Source organism: Phyllobates terribilis, unplaced genomic scaffold (genome assembly GCF_046119375.1).
Source record: "Phyllobates terribilis strain yellow unplaced genomic scaffold, ASM4611937v1 Scaffold_15__1_contigs__length_34870131, whole genome shotgun sequence".
Classification (NCBI taxonomy): domain Eukaryota; kingdom Metazoa; phylum Chordata; class Amphibia; order Anura; family Dendrobatidae; genus Phyllobates; species Phyllobates terribilis.
In genome coordinates this window covers 30,154,089-30,162,628 of record NW_027362775.1, presented here as the reverse complement: position 1 = coordinate 30,162,628, position 8,540 = coordinate 30,154,089, and positions in this window count along the sequence as shown.

Below are 8,540 nucleotides of genomic sequence, written 5' to 3'. Positions count from 1 at the left end.
TCCTCCGCTCCTGTGCTACACCGCCAGGATTGCAACAAGCAGTTCTTCCTGGAGGTTGATGCATCCTCCTCCGGAGCCGGAGCGATGCTCACCCAGAAATCCTCGTCCGGGAGAATGGTAACCTGTGGCTTCTTCTCCAAGCTCTTCTCCTCATCTGAGCGCAATTACTCCATAGATCGTGAGCTGCTGGCCATCAAATTAGTGCTGGAGGGTTGCTCTGCACCAGGTGGTCATCTACACTGACCACAAAAACCTCGCTTATTTGCAGAACGCCCAAAGATTAAATCCGCGTCAGAACAGGTGGTCTCTATTCTTTGCCAGATTCTGCTTCACTCTGCATTACCGCCCGGCGGACAAGAACATTAAAGCTGACACTCTATCCCACTCATTCTTGTCTTCCAACCAAGAGGAGGAGCCTCTACATATTATCAACCCCTCCAAAGTAATGACTGTGGCTCCGTTTGACCTGTCTCATCTTCCACCCGGTAAGACCTTTGTAGCGGTTCCAGTTCGTAAGAAGGTTCTACTCTGGGGCTAGTCATCCAAACTAGTCGGTCATGTTGGCCAGAGGACGATCTTTCTGCTCATCGCCCGACATTACTGGTGGCTTTCCCTGCTCAAGGATATTGCGGATTTCGCGGCTTGTTCCTCCTGTGCCCGTAACAAGGTTCCCAGGCACCTTCCATCCGGCCATCTTCTTCCTCTTCCCGTGCCTTCCACTCCATGGCAACACATTGCAATGGACTTCATTATGGAACTCCCTGTTTCTGCCGGTTGTACGGTCATTTGGGTGGTCGCTGACCGCTTTTCTAAAATGGCCCACTTCATCCCTCTGCCTGGTCTTCCATCTGCATCTGTGCTGGCTAAGGACTTCATCCATCACATTTTTCGTCTCCAGGCCTACCCCTCCACATTGTGTCTGATCGCGGGGTTCAGTTCACTTCGCGCTTCTGGAAAGCTACGTGTAAGCTGCTGGATGTCTCCTTGGATTTCTCCTCTGCTTAGCATCCTCAGTCCAATGGTCAAGTGGAATGTATCAACTAGGTCCTTACCAGCTTTCTTCGGCACTTTGTCAACGCTCACCATAACGATTGGGTTGAGCTCCTGCCCTGGGCCAAGTTCTTTTATAATAACCATGAGAGCGAGTCTTCCTCTAAATCTACGGTCAACATCCCCGGATTCCGTTTCCCGTCTCCTCTTCAGTGGACAATCCTGCCGCGGAGTCTCTGGTCAGCGAATTTTCAGCTATTTGGGAAGACACTAGATCTGCACTTCTTCAGTCCTCCGAGCGGATAAAGAAACATGCTGATAAGAGACGTCTGGATCTGCCTCTATTCCGTCCGGGAGACAAGGTCTGGCTCTCCTTCAAATATGTTCGTCTCAAGATACCTTCTTATAAGTTGGGTCCGCGGTTCATCGGTCCATTCAAGGTTCTGAACCAAATCAAGCCCGTGGCTTGCAAGCTGAAACTCCCAGTCACCTTAAGGATTCCCAACTCCTTTCATGTATCTCTCCTCAAACCTGTTGTCCTTAATTTTTTCTCTGACGATCCAGGTACCGTTCCAGCTCCAGTCTCTGCTGAGGACGTCTTTGAGGTAGAAAACATTTTGGCCACCAAGAGGGTAAGAGGAAAGACTTTCATTCTTGTGGATTGGAAGGGGTTTGGCCCTGAGGAGAGGTCTTGGGAACCCAGGGAGAACATTCATGCCCCTCATCTTCTTAAAAAATTTCTTGCGGGCCTAAAGAAGAGGGGGCGTAAAGGGGGGGGGTACTGTAGCATAGGCGTCTCTGCCTCCTCCCGGGCAGGGACGCCGTTCCCCTCACCGCCGCGGTCCAGGTCCGGCGTCCTCCTGCTCCTGTGGCACGCACCGTGCACAGCTTCCCAGGCTCTGTGCTTAGGACGTGCGTGCGAGCGCGCCCTCGCTCTTAAAGGGGCCGCACGCGCCATCCTATAGAGTCCCTGGCCAATGGCCAGAGGACTGCCCCTATATAAGGCACCTCCTCCAAAATGTTATCTGTTGTGCCCGCCAGCCAGCTTACCTGGAGCACCTGCCTGTAACCTGCCGTGCCCGCCAGCCTGCCTACACAGAGCACCCATCTGGCCACCTGCCGAACCAGCCTGCTTAGCTACCCGGACCACCCGTCAGCCTTCCTGCCATGATCATCCACTGTACCGGTCAGTTCCTGCTTTCTGACCCGTGGGAGTCACCTGCTCTCACACAAGGTCGGTCCCAGAGTGGCACCTGGTCCACCTGCCTGGTCCCTCACTGGTTCACGGAGTCGATTGAGCCACCGTGCGACCTTGGTCAGGCCGAGTAGGCACTTAGTCACGACCCTTTGGTCCCTCCTTGCACCGAAGCATAGAGGTTCCACCACCCGGACCCATAACACTCTCTTCCCATTGAAAAAAATAAAGTTGAATCCAAAATGTCTGACTTCAAAATGGCCGCCATGGTCACCACCCATCTGGAAAAGTTTCCCCCCTCCCATATACTAATGTGCCACAAAAAAGAAGTTGATATCACCAAACATTCCCATTTACTTTAGGTGTATCCATATAAATGGCCCATCCTGTATATCACTGCACAATGTTGCTCTACTGTGTCCTGTTTGGTTTTTACACCTTCCACCATTTATTCTAGTTTCAATTTATGTGAGACCCCCTATACTCACTTATTTTCATATACAGGTGCATCTCAGTAAATTAGAATATCATCAAAAAATTAATTTATTTCAGTTCAATGCAAAAAGTGAAACTCATATATTACATAGAGTCATTGCAAACTGAGTGATCTATTTCAAGTGTTTATTTCTGTTAATGTTGATGATTATGGCTTACAGCCAATGAAAACACAGAAGTCATTATCTCAGTAAATTAGAATACTTTATAACAACAGCTTGAAAAATGTTTTTAAATCCGAAATGTTGGCCTACTGAAATGTATGTTCAGTAAATGCCCTCAATACTTGGTCTGTGCTCCTTTTGCATCAATTTTTGATGATAATCTAATTTTAATCCATGATGGTGCAGTGTGTTGCTAATGGTAATGTTTGAGACTGTGGTCCCAGCTCTCTTCAGGTCATTGACCAGGTCCTCCTGTGTAGTTCTCGGCTGATTCCTGACCTTTCTCAGAATCATCCTTACCCAATGATGCGAGATCATACATTGTGATTTACTGGTTTTTATTTTCAGATTTTGTCTCTCACAGGTGAAGTGTACCTACGATAAAATTACAGTCCTCTCCCTTCTTTGTAAGTGGGAAAACTTGCAAAATCTGCAGTGCATCAATTACTTATTTTCCCCACTGTATACCAGGAAGGGGGGCCATATATACCATGATGAGGATCATATATACCAGAATGGGGGCCACATATATACCTGAATGGAAATCATATATATCTGCATTTATAAATGACACACTTTATGATATTCAATGCATTAATTATATTATATTTTTATTGTATTAAATTATTTTCCATTTCATATTGTTTTTCTGTATTTGTCACTATAGATATTATCATTAAAGGGAATCTGTCACCCCCCTGGGACTTTTCAGACCTCTACTATGGGCATACAGGTTATAGAAAAGTAAGTCTATACATACCTGAATGGCCCATAGCAGAGGTCTGATTGCAGAGAAAAGTTTTTTATTCAATTCTGTTTTGCACAGGCTTGGTGTCCGGGGGACGCCAAGAAATCCCCGTCTATCTCTTTTTTATTGCCCTAAATCCCCGCCTATATGCTTAGTTATCATATTCCCCCCTCCCCTGCATGTCACAGGGCCCTGTTACGTGCACTGCACTCCCTGACCTCCCGGGCATGCGCAAAGCGCTGCTCACATAGGGTGCTTTGCTTCCTCCCGGACCCGTCTCTCCATGCACTGCGCTGCACGGTTCTATTGCGCATGCCCCGGGGAGTCACTGTCACTTCCCAGCGCCTGCGCAGTAGAACCGTGCGGCGCAGAGCACACAGACGGGGCGGGGATGAAGCAAAGCGCGCTTTATGTGAGAGGCGCTTTGCGCATGCCCGGGGCATGCGACGTGCAGGGGAGGTGGGAATATGATAACTAAGCATATAGGCGGGGATTTAGGGCAATAAAAAAGAGATAGACGGGGATTTCTTGGCGTCCCCCGGACACCAAGCCTGTGCAAAACAGAATTGAATAAAAAACTTTTCTCTGCAATCAGACCTCTACTATGGGCCATACAGGTATGTATAGATTTACTTTTCTATAACCTGTATGCCCATAGTAGAGGTCTGAAAAGTCCCAGGGGGGGTGACAGATTCCCTTTAATATGTATTTTATTTATGGCAATATTCAGGGTCGGACCGGCCTGGCGGGATATTGGGGAAATCCCCGGTGGGCCCCGATGAGAGAGTGAGAGAATTAGTTACAGGGGCCCTTTATAAGTGCGGGCCTTTTAAAAGCACGACCGAAGATGTAGCGTCACGTGCACATTACATTCAGCGGTGACAGTAGGCCCGCTGCAGTGACGCGCATACTTACATGATCTGGATAGGAGGAGGACGCAAGTTGCTGTTCTTTGTGGGCGGTGATACGCACCGCTCTCTGCTTTCGCTCTGCCTCAGCTGCCTGTAATGCTACCTGGCAGTGGTGTGGTGTCAGGTGACAAGCCGATGATGCTCTCTGCTCTCCCTGCTCCCAGGCCGGCTTCTGACACCGACCTTGCTCTCCTGTCCCGGCTCCTGCTTTTGGCCTTGTAAGTTGTAACACTGGCGGCGGCATCTGCGCGCCACTTTCTTCTCTTCTGCTCTCGGCCTTGTTGTAACACCGGCTCCAGGCTGGGTATGTGGACACCGGCACCGGCGCACCACCCTCTTCTCTCCTGCTCACGGCCTTGTAAGGGCAGCTCCGGGTATGTGGTGACCCGCACTCTGCGCTTGACTCTAACAAAGGCTGGAAACAAGGTTGCAGGCAGGCCTAGGCTACAGCTCTCCCTGCTTTTCAAGTGCAGTTTTCTGAGTGACTGTTCCCATCCAGCATTGGCCAACAAACAATAATATCATTTATACATTATGCATTGCACTCTAGGCCTCTTATATGAAATATAGATCACCGTCTTGGCCTCTCATATGACATACACAGTCTGTATATGTCATATAGGAGGCCAAGAGTGCGGTATACGTCGTATATGAGGCCTAGAGTGCGGGCGGCGGGTCTACATGATGTATACAACATACTCAGCCTCCTATATAAAGTATAGAGTATAGGAGGCTGAGAGTGCGGTATACGACATATATGAGGCCTAGAGTGCGGGCGGCGGGTCTATATGATGTATACAACACACTCAGCCTCCTATATAAAGTATAGACTATAGGAGGCTGAGAGTGCAGTATACGTCATATATGAGACCTAGAGTGCGGGCGGCGGGTCTATATGATGTATACAACACACTCAGCCTCCCATATGAAGTATATACTATAGGAGGCTGAGAGTGCAGTATACGTCATATATGAGGCCTAGAGTGCGGGCGGCGGGTCTATATGATCTATACAAACACTCAGCCTCCTATATAAAGTATAGACTATAGGAGGCTGAGAGTGTGGTATACGTCATATATGAGGCCTAGAGTGCGGGCGGCGGGTCTACATGATGTATACAACATACTCAGCCTCCTATATAAAGTATAGAGTATAGGAGGCTGAGAGTGCGGTATACGACATATATGAGGCCTAGAGTGCGGGCGGCGGGTCTATATGATGTATACAACACACTCAGCCTCCTATATAAAGTATAGACTATAGGAGGCTGAGAGTGCGGTATATGTCATATATGAGGCCTAGAGTGCGGGCGGCGGGTCTACATGATGTATAGAACACACTCAGCATCCTATATAAAGTTTGGACTATAGGAGGCTGAGAGTGCGGTATACATCATATATGAGGCCTAGAGTGCGGGCGGCGGGTCTATATGATGTATACAACACACTCAGCCTCCTATATAAAGTATAGACTATAGGAGGCTGAGAGTGCGGTATACGTCATATATGAGGCCTAGAGTGCGGGCGGCGGGTCTATATGATGTATACAACACACTCAGCCTCCTATATAAATTATAAACTATAGGAGGCTGAGAGAGCGGTATACGTAATATATGAGGCCTAGAGTGCGGGCGGTGGGTCTACATGATGTATACAACGCACTCAGCCTCATATATAAAGTATAGACTATAGGAGGCTGAGAGTGCGGTATACGTCATATATAAGGCTTAGAGTGCGGGCGGCGGGTCTATATTATGTATACAATGCACTCGGCTTTCTATATAAAGTATAGACTATAGGAGGCTGAGAGTGCGGTATACGTCATATATAAGGCTTAGAGTGTGGACGGCGGGTCTATATGATCTATACAACACACTCAGCCTCCTATATAAAGTATAGACTATAGGAAGCTGAGAGTGCAGTATACGTCATATATGAGGCCTAGAGTGCGGGCGGCAGGTCTATATGATTTATACAACACACTCAGCCTCCTATATAAAGTATATACTATAGGAGGCTGAGCGTGCGGTATATTTCATACATGAGGCCTAGAGTGCGGACGGCGGGTCTATATGATGTATACAACACACTCAGCCTCTTATATAAAGTATAGACTATAGGAGGCTGAGAGTGCGGTATATGTCATGTATGAGGCCTAGAGTGCGGACGGCGGGTCTACATGATGTATCCAACACACTCAGCCTTCTATATAAAGTATAGACTATAGGAAGCTGAGAGTGCAGTATACGTCATATATGAGGCTTAGAGTGTGGACGGGTCTACATGATGTATACAATGCACTCGGCCTCCTATATAAAGTATATACTATAGGAGGCTGAGAGTGCGGTATACATCATATATGAGGCTTAGAGTGCGGACGGGACTACATGATGTATACAATGCACTCGGCCTTCTATATAAAGTATATACTATAGGAGGCTGAGAGTGCGGTATATGTCATGTATGAGGCCTAGAGTGCGGACGGCGGGTCTACATGATGTATCCAACACACTTAGCCTTCTATATAAAGTATAGACTATAGGAAGCAGAGAGTGCAGTATACGTCATATATGAGGCTTAGAGTGTGGACGGGTCTACATGATGTATACAATGCACTCGGCCTCCTATATAAAGTATATACTATAGGAGGCTGAGAGTGCGGTATACATCATATATGAGGCTTAGAGTGCGGACGGGACTACATGATGTATACAACGCACTCGGCCTTCTATATAAAGTATATACTATAGGAGGCTGAGAGTGCGGTAAATGTTATATATGAGGCTTAGAGTGCGGACGGGCCTACATGATGTATATAACGCACTCGGCCTCCTATATAAAGTATAGATTATAGGAGGCTGAGAGTGTGGTAAATGTTACATATGAGGCTTAGAGTGTGGACGGGCCTATATGTTGTATATAACACGCTTGACGCGCCCCCAGGGCCGTGGGGTACTCGGCAGCCGGGCCTATGGATGCCGGTTTGGGGAATATCACGGTGGCTGGCCTGTTCCGTGACCCAGGGCGGTCAGTGAAAAGGGGGGTTTTAATTTATAGGGGATTTGTAAAGTTCGTGACGCCACCTGTGGATTGCGGCTAAAGGGAGCCGCCGCTGTGAAGCAGTCCTCTGGAGATGGTGTTCGGCAGCAGGGATGGTGTGGCTCTCCACAGGTAGAGCTAGCTCCAGGGCAGTGTAGAAAGTGTAAGTTGCGCTGGGCGTTGTAGTGCCGGGAGGGAGAGCTGGCGCAGATGAAAGATTGGACGGAGGCAGTACAGTGCAGTCATCCGAGTTTTTACTCACAGCTCTTATGACAGTTCCACTGGTGCACTGTACGGGTGCTAGCCTCCCACGTCGCGCTGCGTTCACCAGGAAGGGGTTCAGTTCTTCCTCAGGCAGTTAGGAGTACCTGACAGAAACCCACTTTCTCGTGTTCCTAGCTAGACTGTCTTCACGCTGGGTCTTTCTCCCTCCTGCCCTGCGCTTCCCCACTCTGAATCCTGCTCGGGTGCTCTGAAGTCCCTCCTGTTTCATTGGAGTTCCCAGACCTGCTTGACCCTCACGGGGATTAGAATGAGGCTTCGGCAACTGACTATACAAGCCAGAAGCCTCCGGTTTTCCCAGCCGAGACTTAGAGTAACACGGCTGGACCAGGGGCCGGTCCCCTTCTTGTGGCCTACGATCCTTCTGTCTTCTGACAGATTCGGGGCGTACGGGTGCCGTCCTGCACCCCCTAGGATCCCTTCAACAGATCGGAGCCTACTCCCTGCTCCCCTCCTGGGCCTCTAGGACTAGGCCATACTCGTGGAGCCGAGCTCCTAAAGAGACTCTGCTCCCAGACTGTTCTTCTGAACTGTCCTCTCACTAACTGATCTGCCACCCTAAGATGACTTCCCTTTATATACCTACTTCTCCATGTGCTCCCCCTAACTTCTTCCTCCACCCACACCCAGTACTGGTTCCCCCTACCTTTGGGTTCCCCCCACTCCAGCCAGGGACAGAGCTCAGCAGAAAACACATTGCATTTTGTCCTTCCAGCT